The 17,783-nt window shown below is 43.6% G+C and overlaps 1 pseudogene; it reads left to right on the forward strand.

Annotated features, from left to right (window-relative positions):
• The first annotated feature begins 7,033 nt into the window (after positions 1 to 7,033).
• LOC147439004 (uncharacterized) lies at positions 7,034 to 9,773 on the forward strand (annotated as a pseudogene).
• Positions 9,774 to 17,783: the final 8,010 nt, after the last annotated feature.

The raw sequence follows: 17,783 nt of genomic DNA on the forward strand, positions 1-17,783 counted from the left end.
TGCCAGACAGCTTGGAGGCTATACCCAAGCCAAAAAATATCTACTTACCTTCTTTATCCAAAGAGTCATTATCGATTATCTCGACCAATAGTGTCTGGTCATGCCAACCATGGCTTATTTCAAAAGTTTAGAAGAATGTGTTGTTACATACTTACCTTCGGAAAAGGATGTCAGGTTATTCCCATATGAAATGTCAGGCATAATATACTAAGCAACCAGTTAATCACGGAAGACAGAAAGAGAGAGCCCACTGATTTTGAGAACTGTCAAATGGAAATCACAGCGACAGCAACCTGCTGTTTGTTTTCACCAATTGGCCCATTGGCCATAATCCCTTGTAGCAACCATTTACACAGTCGGTATACAGTAATAGCCCGCCTTTTGCTTCTTACCCAACAAAAGCCTGAACGGCCATCAATCCAACCTTCATGCTTCATCACCACATACTCACCAACATCTACTGTCATTCATGCACACACAAAAGTATTGCGCCCTGAGGCTACCCCATAATGCAGACCATGATTATTTTTTATGCATAAGAGGCCCACGGCCCCCCATAGTGTCTAGGCTTTTAGCAAACAAAAAAACCAGTCAAGTTTTGAAAGTATATGCACCTGCACTAATTGACATAGCCTATAGTAAGCCAAAAAGTCAGCCTAACAAGTTCTAGGTCAGGAGCCATTTCTTATGCATATGGCAGGGATGCTCCAATACTTTTTTCACTATATCCAGCCTTTTATGACTATCAACAGCAAGTGTTAATATGCTCAGTTTTTGCAAGAAGCCCAAAACAAAAAACGAGCCTACACAGTATGCATATTTTTACCAAGCAAGAGGTAGGAAAAACCTTCAGTATTTGTAACAAACGGTGCAGAAAAGCAGTAAACTCAGTAGAGGAGGGATTGAACACCTGAGTCACCTCCGAGGAGAGCTCCATTCTCCTTGGTAGTGGCAAGCAGACAAGAAGTGTTCACAAAATGTCTCAACACACCCAATATAGCTAAGTGAGGGGCAGAGATGCGCCCTCACCTATTTTTATAGCAGGAGGAGGCAAGCCTTTCCTTTGTGCAGTGTCACGGACTCGAGAGAGGAAGGCCACGCTTCACCATGAGTAGGAGATACAGCATCGAGTACCCCACCTATAGTTTTCAATGGAGATCGACAGACTGGGGGGAGGATGAGGTCCGCCTTCGCTACTCCCTGAGGGCAGTAGCCATTGATCATGCTCGATAGAGCATCATTACTTAGTAAAGGGCTTGGCCCCCGGTAGTAATCAATAAAAGTTTTTTTGACCTAGTATGGTCCAGGCAGCAGGAGTCTAAAAAAGGAGGGGGGGGGGGGGGGTTGCGAGTTTTTCTTCATATGCACAGTATACAAGTGTGTGTGTGTGTGTGTGTGTGTGTGTGTGTGTGTGTGTGTGTGTGTGTGTGTGTGTGTGTGTGTGTGTGTGTGTGTGTGTGTGTGTGTGTGTGTGTGTGTTTCGGTGGGTTGGGGGGGGGGGGGGGGGGAGGGATAGTTCAAACTTAGCCGATGGCTATTGCCTACAAATACCTGCAGTTTATATGCTAGCCTTATGCTAGGATAGCCCATGACATGCTCTAGAAATTTAGTGGAGGGTTGGCACATTAAAGGTTGCCAACAATACAATATTTCCATGAGAACAAAAGAGGTGCAATAATAAGTCTATTGAACAGTGACACTCGGCCTGCAAGAGGAAGGGCTCATAATGAGAGAGAGAGAGAGAGAGAGAGAGAGAGAGAGAGAGAGAGAGAGAGAGAGAGAGAGAGAGAGAGAGAGAGAGAGAGAGAGAAGAGAAGAAGAAGAAGAAGAAGAAGAAGAGGAAGAAGAGAGTTTTAACGTCATAGGAAACTATCCTAGGAGACCTTAAAGATCTAGCCAACATGGAGTTGAACTCAAGACCTGTTATTCAAGAGGGAAATGGCATAACCAATCTACCACACTTGGGTGATAGAAAGGTTATACCATTTTCCCCTTTTTATTAGCGCGCGCACACACACACACCCAAGAAGAAGAGAGTTTTAACATCGTAGAAACTATCCCAAGAGACCTTAAAGATCTAGGCGACGAGGAGTTGAACTCAAGACCTGTTATTCAAGAGGGAAATGGCACAGAGAGAGAGAGAGAGAGAGAGAGAGACTGAACAACTCAAAAAGTAAACTACTCCTTTGAGAGGAAAGCTCTGAGATAAAATGCTTACAATAATGACCATATCTGTAAGGAGAAAATTCTAGATAGCGAACATCTCACCTTGCATAGTTGTACTCCAGCTGACCAACTTCGCATTTGGAGCTTGGCTTATGGTCACTTCAACTTCATTAACATGTAGTCATGGGCAACTAACCAGGCAAGAGTTTGAGGAGGGCAAAGGGTGTGTATCCCATATTTCCTTGTGATAACGTCCATCATCCTCTTATATTGCCGTATAGATGTCATGGTAGATCTCCACGATGAACGATATTAGAGCTTCTCCTTGGGAGAGACACCCTTTGACTCCCAACCTGTGAATATCCTATATGCCCTCGCTATGAGGCATACTTTAGCATGCTCATGACTTTGGGCAAAGAAGCCACTTCAAATGGGCAAGAATCCCATATGCAATGGTCACAAAATCTACTATGTGCAAGTCGAGTTTGACTCCCGTAGGTCAAGTCTGAAGATGTGCCCTTTGTTCAAGGCAAGAGGGCATGTATTCAAAGTTGATAGTCCCCGTCGGAAGATCAAGGCGTTGTCATGGATGCTTGAGAGTCAGTCTCGCTGCCTGCATCATAGCCTATGTCATCGCCTACATCATCGCTAGAAGGATCTAGAAGATTCTAGAAGTTCTAAAAGTATCAAGGAGATTCTAGAAGTTTCTAGAAGCATGGAGAAGATTCCGAAAGGATCTAGAAGTTTTCGGAAAGCTTTAGAAAGTTGAAGAAGGATCTAGAAGGTTCTAGAAGAACTAGAAGGATCAAGAAGTTTCTAGAAGCTTGGAGAAGATTCCGAAAGAATCTAGAAGTTTCTGGAAAGCTCTAGAAAGTTGAAGAAGGATCAAGAAGGTTCTAGAAGAACTAGAAGGATCAAGAAGGTTCTAGAAGATTCAAACCTCCCCAAGAAGAACCTAGAAAGTCCTAACCTCCTCAAGTAACCTCCTCAAGCACTAGTATAAATAGGGGTCTTGGGCCACAAGCCCCTCAGTCTTTCCAACACCAGTTGTGAGCCTCCTATGAGGAAATCCCTCTTCCAGTTCTTGTTTTATGTTCAAGTCTTGTCCTTGCAATCAAGCCTTGTCTTGTACTAAGTCATGTAATCAAAGTCTTGTATCTAGCTCTCTTTATAAAGTATTAAGTCTAGTAATCAAGATTAAGCCAATCATCAAGTCCCAAGTTCTTATACATTGTGAGCTCCCACTTGCTCTCTTCTAGCTCTATACGCGCTCATAACAGTTTGGCAAGACCACCATCTCTTAATCTTCTCAAGCCATCATGGAGCCGACAATGGAAGGTGTCATCACGCATTGCAAAGCATCCAAGCTCAGTTACAAGAACTTCGCGAGAGTAACGCTCAACTTCAAGCAGGGCAACCCCTAATCTTGGGACTGGCGTTGCAAAATCTTCAACGTCAAATTCAAGAGCTTCAAGAGACAAGCACACATCAAGCACAAGCTGCAAGATCTAGCTATTCTCAACACCATAAGAAGGATCCGAAGGTCAGCATGCCTGAAAAATTTGATGGGACTAGATCAAAGTTTAGAGGTTTTCTCCAACAAGTGTGTCTCTTCATTCGAACACAACGAGAGCGTTATCCAGATGATGCCTCTCAAGTAGGCCTTATTGGGACCCTCCTCTCGGGTACGGCTCTCTCTTGGTTTGCTCCCTTACTTGAAAAAGAATCTCCTCTTCTTCATGACTTTGAAGCTTTTGAGTTCTCTGCAACCTTTGGGGATACTGATAGAGCAAGCGTTGCTCAAACCAAACTTAGAAATCACCGCCAAGGATCAAGACATGCATCCGTCTATGCATCCAAATTTCAACAGCTCACTTGTGATCTGACTTGGCATGAGGAATATTTCATTAGCCAATTTCGGTGGGGATTAAAGGATGACGTAAAAGATCTTTTATTGACTATGGCAAAGGTTCACACACTAAGCGAGTTCATCTCTCAAGCAATAGAATGTGATAATCGACTATATGAGAGGAGACAAGAGAGGAGTCTTGGGGCACCATTGCGACCCCAAACAAAAGTGACACATAATGGCTACACACCTCAATAGGGCCATGAATCAAGCATTGAGCCCATGCAAATTGATTCAACACGGTTTCAACCTCTCTCAGCCCAGGAGAAGCAAAGGCGACGCATTAATGGCTTATGTATGTATTGTGGAGAGCAAGGGCACATAGTTCAACAGTGTCCAAGGAAGAGAAGGATGAAGGTTCATGGTGCAATGGCCTCAACGTGTTCGGAAAACATGGACGTCCAACCCCAATAGAGATTGACCGGTTGGACAAAAGACAAGCAACAAAAGGTCTCTTTCTTCCCGCTGATTCCACTTCAAGTTTTATGCTACCAGTCAAGATCCATATGCCGGGTAGGCACATGGATTGTGAAGCATTACTAGATTCAGGCGCAACGCGTGCTTCATGGACAAAGAATTTGCAAAAGAACAAGGCATACCACTTGTGGAGAAATCTAATCCAACAACTGTAGAAGTCATTGATGGTCGTCCCCTCACTTCAGGGGATGTCAGGTATGAAACTCGCCCCATAGAAGTAACATTGCAGGAGCATGTTTCAAGAATAGCGTTCAATATTATACAAAGCCCAAGCAATCCAATTGTTATTGGGTTACCGTGGCTTGAATTACATAATCCTGACATCGATTGGAGGGCTCGAAGAATTGAACAACGAAAAGTTCAAAAGAAGAAGGGAAGGCATAATAGGCCTATATATCTTGGAGCCAAGGTCTTCATGCGTGCAGCCAAAAAGTATCCAACTTTCCTAATATTTGCAACACCAACCGACACGTCGACAACAAAAATCATGGAGGCATGCCACGTCAATATCAAGATTACAATGATGTTTTTGAGAGGAAGAATGCAGACCTCTTACCGGAGCATCGACCCTATGATTGTGCTATAGAGCTTCAGGAGGGAACCCAACCCCCTTTTGGCCCAATATACAAGCTATCTCAAGATGAATTGGTAGAATTACGGAAAAATATTGATGAGAATCTTGCTAAGAGGTTCATACGGCATTCAAAGTCCCCAGCAGGAGCTCCAATACTCTTTGTAAAAAAGAAGGACGGAACTCTCCGGATGTGCGTGGATTATAGGGGCCTAAACAAGATCACCGTCAAGAATCGCTATCCCCTTCCCTTGATCCCAAAGCTTCTTGAGCGCCTTGGCAAGGCAAGATTATTTACAAAAATAGATGTTGTGGTGCTTACAACCTAGTCAGAATCAGAGAAGGTGATGAATGGAAGACAGCCTTTCGGACAAGGTATGACCACTTTGAATATACCGTCATGCCATTTGGTCTCACAAATGCCCAGCTGTTTTTCAACATTTAATGAACGATATCTTTCGGGAGTATTTGGATTATTTTGTGGTAATATATTTGGATGATATCTTCATATTTTCCAAGGATCAAGAAGAGCATGAGCACCATGTACGATTAGTGCTTGAAAAGCTTCGTACATCAGGGTTATATGCAAAGTTGGAGGTGTAAGGTCTCCGACCCCGAGCTAAAAGAGCACCATTGTACCATGAAAAGATCGTAATGGAAAAAGTTACTATTTTTAGCATTTTTCCAAATTCTGTCTTAGTGCCCTGATGTTTAGAATGTTATAAAGCTTCAAAATGCGAATAAAATTTCCAAAAAATAGTAAGTTTTTGGTCACCTGACCCGTCTAGTTTTGACCGTCTCGAAAAACTGCACCCGTACCCCGAATTTGAAAAAATGCATTTTCGGACCCCAGGGGCTGCTAAATATGGTAGGTACTCAGACGGATACACCTTAGTTAGAGTTTAGTATAGCAATTTACGGCATTAAATTCCGACTCGTATGGCCCGTTTTAGCCTAAAACCAAAATTTCCTAAGGTTGTGCGGGGAGGCACCGGGGCTCGAGGCTGTGTGGGAACGGGTTCCAGGCCACTCAGAGCTTGCTTTAGCAGCTAGGGGGCGCCCTCTCTTCTCTTGGGAGTGGTGGAAGACTTGCCTTGCTTGAGAGAGAGTGTGAGAGTCAGTTATACTAGCTAACTGGACACTTGGTAGGCATGTAACTGGACTTGCCATGCATGAAGTGAGTGCTCATTCAGATGCTTATAGCAACTTGGGTCGATTTTCAACATGAAGGGGCCTATTTAAGAGTGTGCTCACACACACACACACACACACACACACACACACACTCAGTATACGAGCTCTGGTTAACTTTCGGGGTGCTTGCCACGAGGGCAAGCAACTCCCCACCACCTCAGCAGGCCCCCTCAGCGCCACCTCAGCAACCTTTTTTGCGTGACTTTTCCAGGCCCTCCCCGCCACCTCAGCGACCCTTTTCAGCGCCCCCACTTTGGATACCCTTGGCCTGGTTTTGAACGCTTGGAGCCTTGCAGTTAATTCCATTTGTCTTCATAGATAGACACACACACACACACACAGGTGCACACCACAAGGCCTCACACTAAAAGAAAGCGAACGACTCTGTTCTTGGGAATGAAGTTTTTTTAAAAAAACTTTCATTTGTGAAAGCCAACTCCCCTCTTCTTCTTCTTCCTCTCTCTCTCTCTCTCTCTCTCTCTCTCTCTCTCTCTCTCTCTCTCTCTCTCTCTCTCTCTCTCACACACACACACACACACCTTTGATGATGCTGCCATGTTCCTCTCGATCTCTCACACACATCCACACCTCTCCATGTAACTGTATATGAATTTCCCATTCTTACATTATCCTAATGAAGCTTTCGGGGAGTTTGCTCATGGCCCATTCGATTTGGCTTGAGGAGGTTTAATTAAGATCGAAATTATCTAACGACAATGCAAAATGTGCAAGTTCCGTCGTCCGGTGCCTTTAATGCTAGTGTTTTGCATTGGACGCTTATGCATGACGAGCGATCAAAATATAAGGTCATGCGCCAAGCAATTATCCCATGGTCACGTGTTGACGACTTTGTTCAAGGTGAGGGTAAGATCGAAGGCTATGACACAGTCTTCAACAAATACACGCACCATGGTCGCCATCCTGATAAAATCAAGAGGTTACTCAATGATGCGTGGATTGAAAACATAGTGTAAGTGTGTTATGGTTATCAAAAGTTTATTGTAGTCAAGTTGTTATCAAGCCCTTGCAAATTCAATCCTACATCTTACAGGTTTTGGTGTGCCTATGGTCCTCTCGATGAACGACACACGGAACCTTCTATTGCAAAGCATGAAACCGCAACATCAAGTGTGGCCGGCACAAGCAAAAAAAAGAGAAGACGACGCAACAAAGGCCTCACCAAACGAGGATGTCAATGCCATTTCACCATTAGCCGTCTACATCACGACCATAGCCTTGGTGTGATATCATACATTAATCCCTATCACACTGATAAAGAGGATTTGGTATGTCATGGTGAAGGTTCCGAAGTGTTATTCTCTCCTTGGGTCTCTAAGGAGAGGAAGCTATGGGTGTGTAATCTTCTTCGACGAGGGTTTACTCCCTCGCAAGTGATGGATGGACACATCAAGGCGTTGCATACTCAGATCACATCAGATCCCCACCGTCCCACAACGAGAGATGATTTCCTCTCCATTCACGACATTCTTAACATAGCACGAAAGATTGCTATTGAGACATATTATTTGCACGAGGATGATGCTGAGAGCACACGACGGTGGTGCACCGAAAATACATCGATGGTGTTTATCTATCAAGAGCAGGACCTATCACATGGAAAGGACTTCATCTTGGGAATACAGTCACCTTGGCAAAAAGAGATGTGCAAAGTGTACGGCGATGGCAACCTAATCGCAATGGATGCCACATTTGGTACAAATAAGTATAAGGTATGTACCCCTTTTCTCATGTGAGAATAGCTAATTGAGACTTGGATTAATGGTGTGTTCATGCTCTCTCAAATTGTAGTTCCACCTGTACTCTATCCTCGTTTTTGATGCACATCGTAATGGCGTACCTATAGCTTGGATATTGTCATCTAGCGCTACACTAGAGGTGACAAGCTTGTGGCTTTCCAAATTTAGAAATGGGATGTTAGATTACCACAAGTGTTGGGAGCCTGCCACTTTCATGGTAGATGATGCAGAGACAGAAATAAGTGCTATTAGGTATGAAAGTGAGAATATTTGCAAACAATCTTTTTTTATATGATGCCAAAAAAGTTTTGGTATTACGACAGGGAGGTTTTCAATGTTCCGGTCTACTTATGCTTGTGGCATGTGCGACGATGTTGGCTCAAGCACCTTGTTAGGAAGGTACAAAGGTGGCCAACAAGGGCTTTGATGTTCCGTACCTTGGGTCTCATCATGCACATGCGAGGACCCTCTAGCACGACAGAGATGGAAGCACGAGAACGTGCGCAAGAAATGGTAGCATCATTCCTCCAAGATTTTCAAAAGGAAGAGGCCTTCATCAATTACTTCAAAACATATTGGCTTCCAAAAATTGGTACATACACAATCTTATGTACATCAAATAACTTTTATTTGTTTATTTATCTTACGCACCATGTTGGTTTTGCCTGCAGACATGTGGGTGCGTGCATCGAGGACACTCCCACACTCAGTACAAGATACAAATGGGGCAATTGAGGCCTATCATGGTGTATTGAAGACCAAATTTCTAGGAAGTTCAAAGAAGATGGCTGGACGTAGAATCGATTGGCTGGTTCACAAGCTGACCTCCTCCGCTCTACCATTTTATTGGTACGTACAAATGACAAAAGACAAGGGGTTTGTGCGCAATAATGCAATTGAGAGTATTGTGGAGAATTCTTATGAAAGAGCAATGAAATTTCCTGACAGCCATGTCTCCATAATTTCTATGGAGGAGGATTCACATGTACTTGTGCAAAGTGGCTCAAACCCACAAGTGGTGCATACTGTATACAATCCTGATAGTGTTTGGGCTTGTTGCACATGTGCGTGGTCAGAGGAGGGAAATATATGTAAGCATCAAATAAAAGTGATGCTTATGTTAGGTGTTTCAACTTCTACTTTGAAGGATGTGTGCTTAAAGTTATATGAAAGGCAAGTTGGTGATATCCATGCAAGGCCTACACTGCCAATTAAAGCCATGGAGAGAGAGGTTTCCATAGAAGATGTACATCAAGTTGACCGGGACTTTGAGGGTGGGAGTCTTCATGAGAATGAGGAAAAGCAAGATAACAATAAAGGCTTGAAGGATCTTGATAATCTTCTTCAAGAGCTTGTGTCAACCGTCAGTGATAGTAGTGAGTTGATTGGGGAAGCGTGTGCACTCATCAAGCAAGCCATTGGAAAACTACATGTGTTGAAAGCTACAAGCGAGGATGCCTATCAACATGCTACTACATTTGTTGCCACTAAAGATGCATTTGGCAACACTTTGAAGAGAGCAAAGCCTTTCATAGAGAAGAGATTAGGGAGGAGGAAATTGGCCCAAGGCAACAACGAGAATGTAGTGAACTCATTCATACTCCCCACACGCAAAAGTAAAAGCTCAATGCAACAAAAGTTGGATAAGCATGCACAGAAACAAGATGGGAATTCAAGTTCATCGGGTATGGATGCGTAGCTAGCTCCAATCATGTAGATTAAAACTCATGTAATGTTTTTTCAAATATCAATGTTGAGGAGATTGTAATGCTTACATGTGTATGTGCATTTTTGTTTTGAGGGAGGGAGTACCCAACAAGAGAGAGAGAGAGAGAGAGAGAGAGAGATTGATTCAATATAGCATACTTTTAGATCTTATGAATCATTCAACACATTCAAAAATGTGCATTGAGAATATCTATTCCTAAGTGTAAGTTTATGTACAAGAGTTTGTTTGAGGGATGGAGTGCCCAACAATGGGAACACATTCAATTTTTTGAGGATATAATTGTCAAGCCACATAGCCAACACATTCAATTATTTGCAATGACCACATCTATTGAGCGTGAAAGTGTGTGTGTGTGTGTGTGTGTGTGTGTGTGTGTGAGTGAGAGAGAGAGAGTGTGTGTGTGTGAGAGAGAGAGAGAGAGAGAGAGCACATGGCCAACAAAATCAGAGCTAAACAAGAGCTAATACATTGCATGAATCCAATATTTCACCATTCATACAAGGGCATACATCCCAAAACAACCTTAAGAATTTTTTGAGCCCTAAAAGTGCTCATTCTCATTCATGTCGCGCTCGCAAGCGCTCCGAACGCCTTAGGACCCGAGAGGCATCAATGCTCTTGAACTTCATAGCCTTTAATCGTTCCGAACGCCTAGGGACCTTAGGGACGCTCTTCACAGAGTTGTTGATTGATGTGGCGTCCTGTAACAAAGTGATTACAAACATTTCCATCATTTGGAAGCAAACACCATGCATTATGGTTTGTGTGTTAGAGTGTAAGTACGTGTGGCAAGGATGGATACCTTGGCCTCCTCTACAAGCGATATTTGTGGCTCTTCGGGTGAGGATGTTGGAGGTTTGGTGTCGCTCAAAAGGTCCACGCTTTTGTTGATGAGCACCGGCATGGCCGGCATCCGTAACTCGTTTGGTGTGGGTGTGCATAGGTCAATGGGATGTTCCAATCGTCCCAAAGAAGAAGGCGGTGTGCACAAATCAATCGGATGGTTGAGACATCCTACAAATGGGGCTTTCCGTGCGGGGATACACAATTGGTAAGTCGACATGTTTCCTGCAAAGCCCACCACAATTAGTGCTTGATGATAATGCACATAATAGTTTAGCCATGTTCGCTTATTGGAGACGGAACAATGAACATTTTCGGACAGGCTGCACGTCCAATATATGCTGAGTGTGTGCTCGTGTGACACCTTTTAGCAAACATAAACAGAAGCACAAGTGGTGCTTCAACTTCTAAAAGCATCCACTTCAATGGTGATATCCACAACTCACATGAGTCATCGGTGCGTGCACACGCATCAGTGAAAGGTCCATCACCCTTGTGCAGCTTGAGAGAGAGAGAGAGAGAGAGAGAGAGAGAGAGAGAGGCGCACCCTGTGGGCTGGACAGAGAGCTCGGATGAGTCGTGCAGCCTCGTGCTCTGTTTGAAATTCCCCCCCCTTTTGAGTGTAGCAGAGAGAGGGAGTCGGCTTCGCTTGCAGATTTGAGATAGGCTGTTTGGGAGGGAGAAAATGAAGCCTCGTGTGTGTGTGTGTGTGTGTGTGTGTGTGTGTGTGTGTGTGTGTGTGTGTGTGTGTGTGTGTGTGTGTTCGCACAGAGAGAGAGAGAGAGAGAGAGAGAGAGAGAAGAGAGAGAGACAATTCATACTGCAGCGCGGGCCCCTCTACCTGGGTCCTGGACTGCCTGATGACAATGGGGGAAGAGAGAGAGAGAGAGAGAGAGAGACGTGCTCACTGAGACAATCGTGCTCACTGCAGAGCGCCGCCGGCTGGGACCCCTTACCTTGACGGCCTGCTCACACGTAAAATATTGTTGAGGTGGCGCTGAGACAGCCTGCTGAGGTAGCTGGGAGCTGCTCGCCACGAGGGAAAGCACCCTGAAAAATAACCAAAGCCCTCAGTACACACACACATGCACACACACCTTGGGAAGATATTGTCGGCACACATAGTTTTTGGAGAAGAAGCAAAGGACGGAAGTGCTGCTCGATTCTCATCTTGAGAACTCCATTGGATCAGAAATTCGAGTAGATTTCAACCCCTAATCACGGTAATATCAATCTATTTTATGTTTTGCTGCAAATCTCTCTACCATTCTCCTAATCTTGCAACTATTCTGCTTAATCATAGCTATATTTCTCAATAGCTGCTCTCTAATTCTCGATATCATTATTCTACTACATAATTCTTAATCTAATAGTTAATTATGCAAACAATTAACCTATCCTAATCATAGATTAATGCATGATTAGTAAGAAGAAATCTCCCGCTAGTCATCATAGTAAATAATTGTCAAGCCGGTAGTGATGTGGAATTGGTCATTTTCATCCTATTGCCACACAATGTTTGAGTAGCTAAATTAGATTCAATCTGATCATAAATTAGGAAGTAATTAAGGGAAATTAATCCGTCATTAATCCACTAGGAAGGGAAATTCCTCACCTATGCATACGGTAATTCTGCATCTACTTACACTAGGAAGGTGATTGAGTACGTCTAATTCACCCCTCTAGTAAATTGATTAAGTAAAATCTGAAAATTCTAATTACCTAGGTCAAGTGCTTAATTTTAGAGCCAGTTCCCATAGAACAAGTAAGGTACTATCCATAAATTACTATGTCTTGAAGGAAATCTAACCCTCGTATAAAAGGAGTTGTTCAGTGATTCTAATCTGTCATCTTATTGTTATGGTACTCTCGGACATTAGTTCTTTTCTCCAAGTTGTCAATTAAGTAGTGAGTATAAAATGGCCCCGATAAAGAGAACTCGCTTCGGTGGTGCCCACGACCGCGAGGCGGAAACAAGCAATGTGAATGGGAAAGGAAAAGCTCCCATGGACGACCAAGTACCGGCCATCTCACGGGCCAATGGCGAGGAAATGGGGGAGGTAGGTCACATTTTTATTCAAGTTGTTTAATTTAACATTGCATACGATAAGTTAGGAAAGAACATATCCCTAAATATGTTGGAGAAATCCGACGGAAACCTCGGCATTTGAATTCAATTTATAATAAAGTTTAAGTAGGAAAGAATGGTTGATGGATATACTATTTGAAATAGTAAAGAATGTCTCCTAGGGAAAATTTAGCTCAGCATGTTCATTTATATTTTCAATGTTGATACTAGTCCGAACCCCCTCCTGATCATAGGGGGGCGGAGTTCCTGGTTAAGGGCTCTTAAAGCCACGACTGCTGGTTAAGCAGTGGATACCCACGTCTGCTGGTTAAGCGGTGGGAATCCACGTCTTGCTTTCTATGCGGTGGGAATGTCCATGTCGTGCTTTCTATGCGGTGGACTTACCTAGTTGTATGGGCAGCTAGGCGGCAACGGGAGGAGTAAACTCTCGCTGGAGGGGGGATGTTATACTTCCAGAACATTGGAATTTTAATGAATAAGTTTGAGTAGAATTTTTACTAGAGTTACTGTCTTGGTGCCGCTTTGCAATACTGGTTGAAGGGCTGTCTTAACGAACCTTGTGAATCGAAATCTAATCTACTGTTCTAGCACTCTCAACTTGTATTATCCCCTTGACAGGACATAGTACTAATGTGGCAAATTTGAAAGTTTTGGTGCTTTCACAGTGGTATTGTCAACGTCAATAGTGCTTTTTGTAGAAGATGCTGCAAAACTAGCTATCAGTGTTTTGAAAAAATCATTTTTCCACACATACAAAATTCCTTTCCTTTAATTTTCCAAGAGGAAAGTTTAGAGAATTAGGTTTATTTTTGTAGGTTTTTACACTATTTTTCTCTACTTTGGGGTCAAATTTCTCCTTTACCCTTTCTCTAAACTGGCAATTTTGAAATTAAAAACGACACAATAGTAAGCTGAGACATTTTTTCCAAACACTGCTAGCTATATTGAGTGTCTCCTAGCATCCGGGGCCTCTTTTACAAAGCAGGGATTGCGTGTCTTGTAAGCCTTGCAAGTTCGTTGTGGGATTTAACTCTAATTTTCATAATTTCTTGAGGTTGAAGGCAAAGGTAATATATCATTTTGAAGATTTTTGCAAAAAAATGACGAATCCATGAACTCTCCCTATGGTGTGGCATGCTATAGAAACTCCCTGGTATACTGCTGCAACCAGTCCGCGCTGGCGCGGACTGGTTGCAGCAGTAAACCAGAGAGATGCAGAGACATCGAAGCGTTATATTGGGCGAGCACAGCTACACCAGAAGTTAGCAACAGCAAGAGCGGCCCACAAGATTATGGCAAGCGCGAGGTACGCCATCTCGCGCTGCGTGTAAAGGCTACGAGCCCATTTTCAAGAAATCGGCGCCAACCTATAGACAAATATAACTAGGCCCGGTGCGCCCAAAGTGCATAATAATGATCTATCGAGGGTGGCAGCACGGCGCCCGTGAGGCCACATTCGCGAGAAAGTGCAGGATCTGCTGGACATGGCGTCCGTGCTAGAAGAGGCTGCCCACTACAGTGGCTTCCTCAAGATGGAAGTGGAGGCGCTCGAACGAGGCAACAGCTGTCTAACCTGCGGCCAAATATAATGTGGCCCGCCGGTGCACCCAAAGTGCAGAATAATGTACTATCGAGGGTGGCAGCACGGCGTCGGTAAGGCCGCAGTGCAAGAACTGCTGGGATTGGAACTGCGGGACACGGCGTCCATGCTGGAAGAGGCTGCCCACTACATTTGGCTTCCTCAAGACGGAAGTGGAGGCGCTCAAGCGAGGCAACACTGCGCAGGCTCTTCTACATGCAGCTGTCTCCTTGAAAACCATCTGTCCTAGATATCCTCTAGTGAGAGGGGACCAAGAATTCTCAAGGTCCGAAGTGCCCAATATATCTGCTGAGCATGGTGACAGTCCCAAAGACAAGGGCGAAGAAAATATTCATTGCTACGAGCTCAACCCTGGCCTCAACTCCTTCCCGCCTTGGTTGATGCGAATCACCATTTGTGTGTGTGTGTGTGTGTGTGTGTGTGTGTGTGTGTGTGTGTGTGTGTGTGTGTGTGTGTGTGTGTGTGTGTGTGTGTGAGAGAGAGAGAGAGTGAGAGAGAGAGAGAGAGAGAGAGAGAGAGAGAGAGAGATTGGAAGTTCAGCTAAATGTGCACCTCTCCTCTCTTTTTTTTGTGGGTGTCTAGTGAGCAACCATGCATAAAGATCTCGCAGGCTTTGGAAGTTGTAAATTGCCATTATGTGAGCTAAGACTAGAAATTCTTTCAATCTTGGCATGTATATCTTGGAATTAAATGATCTCTATGTGTGCCATGACCTTGGGTGTTTTCAGCAATCAGAGCACTCACAGTACATGAGCTTTTACAGAATTGCTACTTCATGACTTTATCTCTGCATCTAATAGGCAAATACACCTGAGACTTGCATCTTTCCTGTGCAAAAGCACTTGCATCTGGATCTAGATTGTATCACTTCTATTTACTACTCACGATAGACTCTTTTGGCAAGAAATTTTCACTTTCAAGCTTCCATTAAAGAACGTCATTGTCTATACATCTGTTTGAATAAAGGAGACTTTAGGAATCATTTTTTGTCACAATTGAGCAAAGCAATAGCTGAACATCTACCTATTTCACATGAGCCTCATAGAATGGGCTCTAATTGTCTTGTATTCGTAGTAGATCCTAGCATGGATTAATTGCAAGTCAAGTCTAGTAAAAAGCATTAGACCAATTATACCTCCAGAATCTCATTGAGATGGTTATGAGGAGGCAATTGGATATGCTTCAGCTCATCATGCATTGGGCACATCACTTCATCATCTTCACTACAAATGCCATTAATGTAGTTGCAGCGGGTGCATCCATAGCTTGTTGCTCTCATTTCCTCCACCTTTCAGTTTTGAGCTAGCAAGGGAAAATGGATCAGGGCAGCATTGTTGCTCTTGTATCAATTTGCTCGGATTTGTCTTCGCTCGATTTTTTTTGCTCGGTGATTAGAAACCCCCGATTTTGAAACCTGAGCAGCTTAAGCTAAACGCCACCATGAGCCAAGCTCCTGAAGATTCTACTTTTCTTTCTAAGGTGAAGACGCAAATTGCCAAAGACCCACTTGCTCAGAATATTAAACAACAACTATAAGGACAAGAGGTTAATGAGGACTTTCAAGAAATTGATGGACTAATTTACTATAAGAGTCTTCTCTATATTCCGCCAGGACCAACACGCTTGGAGGTACTTCAGCAGCGGCATGATCTTCCATTAGCAGGACATTTTGGGGTTAATAAGACAATTGAGCTGCTCTCCCGTGACTTTTGGTGGCCTCAAATGTGGAAGCTTGTCAAGGAGTATGTAGGCACTTGTGACACTTGCAATAGATCAAAGGCCCCTCGTCATCGTCCTCATGGGTTACTCCATCCCTTGCCCATTCCAACCAAACCATGGTCATCCATCTCCATGGATTTCATTGTAGAGCTACGCTTGTCACAAGGATTTTACTCCATTTTAGTAGTCGTGGATCGGTTTACAAAAATGGCACACTTCATTCCAACCACTAAAACCATCACCAGCGAAGGTACGGCCAAACTCTTTCTACAACATATCTATCCTTATCACGGATTACCGGATGACATAGTTTCTGATCAAGGCCCACAATTCATCTCTAGCTTTTGGAAAAGCTAATTCAAGCTACTCGGAGTAGAAATCAACCTCTCCTCATCCAATCACCCACAAAGTGATGGACAAACAGAGAGAGTAAATCAAGTTTTGGAACAGTATCTCCGTTGTACTATCAATTATCACCAGGATAATTGGGTCGAGCTCCTACCGCTAGCAGAATTCTCCTATAATAACAATTTTCATGCCTCAACCCGTCACACTCCATTCTTTGCTAATTATGGTCAACATCCCAAACAGGATATCCACAGACACTATCAAGTCAAGAATCCAGCTACTATTCATCTTACACAAGAATTATCTGCAATTTACAAAGAACTTACAATTCATATCAAAGAAGCTCAATCCAAGTATAAGGAAAGTGCAGATCTCCATCGCATGCAGCATCCAAATTACAAAGAAGGGGATAAAGTGTGGCTCCTCCGACGTGATCTGTGTTCATCTCGTCCCTGTCAAAAGCTTGATTATCGAAGACTTGGCCCGTTTAAAATTATCCGTCAAGTCAATCCAGTCACCTATTGACTCCGATTGCCCTCATCCATGAAAATCCATCCAGTCTTTCATGTCTCAGTCCTAGAACCTTGTCACACATCTAAGATCCCACGAAGAGCCCTACAGCCACCTCCTCCGGTTGAGATTCAAGGACATGACGAATATGAGGTCGAGAAAGTCCTAGATTCTTGAGTTTCGCGTGGCAGGTTACAGTACTTGGTGCATTGGAAAGGCTATGATGTTAGTGAACGAACCTGGGAACCAACACACAATCTACAGCATGCATCTCTCAAAGTCCAAGAGTTCCATCACCAACATCCATGGAAGCCCAACTCAAAGAACACCACTGCTTCTCGTGGAACTCGTTGCTAGAGGAGGGGGTAACGTCATGGATGGTTGAGAGTCAGTCGCTGCCTGCATCATCGCCTACATCATCGCTAGAAGGCTCTAGAAGGATCTAGAAGATTCTAGAAGTTCTAAAAGTATCAAGGAGATTCTAGAAGTTTCTAGAAGCATGGAGAAGATTCCGTAAGAATCTAGAAGTTTCTGGAAAGCTCTAGAAAGTTGAAGAAGGATCTAGAAGGATCAAGAAGTTTCTAGAAGCTTGGAGAAGATTCCAGAAGAATCTAAAAGTTTCTGGAAAGCTCTAGAAAGTTGAAGAAGGATCCAGAAGGTTCTAGAAGAACTAGAAGGATCAAGAAGGTTCTAGAAGATTTTAACCTCCTCAAGAAGAACCTAAAAATTCTTAACCTCCTCAAGTAACCTCCTCAAGCACTAGTATAAATAGGGGTCTTGGGCCACAAGCCCCTAAGTCTTGCCAACACAAGTTGTGAGGCCTCCTATGAGGAAATCCCTCTTCTAGTTCTTGTTTTATGTTAAAATCTTG

The sequence above is a fragment of the Adiantum capillus-veneris genome, chromosome 16 (genome assembly GCF_014529385.1).
Source record: "Adiantum capillus-veneris isolate H3 chromosome 16, ASM1452938v2, whole genome shotgun sequence".
Classification (NCBI taxonomy): Eukaryota; Viridiplantae; Streptophyta; class Polypodiopsida; order Polypodiales; family Pteridaceae; genus Adiantum; species Adiantum capillus-veneris.